Source organism: Anneissia japonica, unplaced genomic scaffold, assembly GCF_011630105.1.
Source record: "Anneissia japonica isolate Jap-2015-1 unplaced genomic scaffold, ASM1163010v1 scaffold827_len218306_cov157, whole genome shotgun sequence".
Taxonomy (NCBI): Eukaryota; Metazoa; Echinodermata; class Crinoidea; order Comatulida; family Comatulidae; genus Anneissia; species Anneissia japonica.
Genome location: NW_022706853.1, coordinates 94575 through 96822, shown reverse-complemented (window position 1 = coordinate 96822; position 2248 = coordinate 94575).

Sequence of the window (2248 nt, the reverse complement as noted above, 5' to 3'; positions counted from 1 at the left end):
AAGAAGGTCACAGTTAGTTACACAGTGACGTACATCACAAAGTCCGTGAAATTTCATAGGCCTAACGTAGGTAAACATAGAAAGAGCAATAATAGTAAAACTCGAGCGTCACGACATTGCGAAGTGTCTGCTCTTGTTCCTCGTATCGTACTCACTCGAGTCAATCCGAGATGGCCCGAGTGTTTGGTACGGAAAAAAAATCGCCGGCCCGCCGCCCTCAGCGGCGAGTGCGAAGCACAACTCGGGTCAAAAGTGGAACGTGAAATTTGGATATGGTTTTGTAGTCAGATTTGCGAGAAAAACTTCAGCTACCCGTATTTCTTGACTGAGACGTCAGTGGGAGCTGTAATTTGTATGACAAGGAGATTGTGCAACCCTTCATTCATATTAAGGGAATTTACGCCCAGAAACTTTGTAGTTATTAATATTTTGGTTATAATAGAAAAAATTCATTTTTTTGGTGACGTCACACTCACATTAGTTAGCATGCATACGTCATAAGCTAGATACGTCACCTTTTCCTGGTAAGGCAAACTTTCCCGGCGTGCTTATTCATGGATAAACAAACACCACTGTTTTGCACATGGATGCCTTGCCCAAGCCAGGGCTACAAGAGCCGCATTGTTATCATTGTATAATACTTAAATAAGGTACCTCTGCAAATGAATTATTCTTAGTTATTTTTTTGTTCTTATTTTATTTATTTCTTCCGAAAGTGTACTTTCTATCACATATAATTCCACTGTCTTAGTTAGGCCTAGTCTTATATGCCTCATCGTCCCCCGCTACACAGTACATCAGGAGCACCTCCCCCATACAGTACAGACGTTTGCTAGGTAACAACGTGATTGCACCTTCCTTCCCAGGTGTTCATGTAACCTTGACATAATTGTTAGCTAACCAGTTGTGTGTATTTCTTTGTGAAAATGAGTACCGCGGCGTACTCATTTTCACAAAGCATTTGCATCCCCTCTTGGAAAGAGGGATTCGAAATAATTGTCTCCATATCTTCGCTAATTAAATTAATCACCGTAATTTAGCTTACACTTATGAATTTAGGGAGCACTTAAAAAATGTGAAATAATCATTTCACTACCAGACAAACTCTGAACTTTATTCATTCGTTAGGCCTACATAATAGTTTCATATTGCTGTACTATATAGTACTCCAACATCACTGGCGCATGGTAACAACCAACTGACTGCAGACCATTTCCGGTCACACACTCTCCATAACACAGCACACCCTAGTTCCGTCACCTCTGGATTACGTCACCTTTTCCTGTTAAGGCAAACTTTCCGGCGTGCTTTTCTCATGGATAAACAAACACCACTGCTTTGCACATGAATGCCTTGCCTAGCTAGGGCTACAAGAGCCGCATAATACTTAGGCCCTAGTAATTATTTTTCTTATTTTAATTTATTTCTTTCGAATGTGTACTTTCTATCACATAGGCTAATTAATCGCCGTAATTTAGCTTACACTTATGCATGGGGGGAGTACTTAAAATGTACAATAATCATTTCACTACCCGACAAATCCGAACTTCATTCATGCATCACATAAATAGTTTCATCTTGCAGTACTCCAACATCACTGGCGCATGGTAACAACCAACTGGCAGACCATTTCCGGTCACATATTACTCTCCATAACGCAGCACCACCCCCACCCCTAGTTCCATGTCCTCTGGGTAAAGTTTATTTTAATCAATTTATATATTTTAATGTAAAAAATGAGTGAGTGGGAAACACTGACTTTTTGACCTACAAGCTTTTCCAGCTTAATCTAGCTTTTTAGTCAGTTGTATCAGTGAAAGTGCCTGAAGGTTAGATTTTTCGGTTACCTATAAGTCTCTTAACGGGTTATTAATTACCGTGAAGGAGGTTATGTATTCACTGCTGACTGTCGGGCTGTCAGTCTGTCTCTTAGCAAGAATACTAATAGGCCTAATCGAAAAAATATTTTTATACTGTCAAGCATAAAAGAATACAATGAAATGGCCCCTCGTATTGGCAGCACTCAAGAAAACAATGTGCCTGAATAGGAGGGACGATTCCATAACTTTTTAGGGCATTTTGCAGTGTCGCCCATCATACAAGGTATTTTTGGTACTGCATTCAGGCACATGGTGGTAGGGTTAAGATCGAAGTACACATACGTCATCTTTCATCAAGAATAATAATGTAGGACTACTGGGCCAACTTCGGATTTGTAATAGGTAGTACTAAAACAAACAAGTCAATT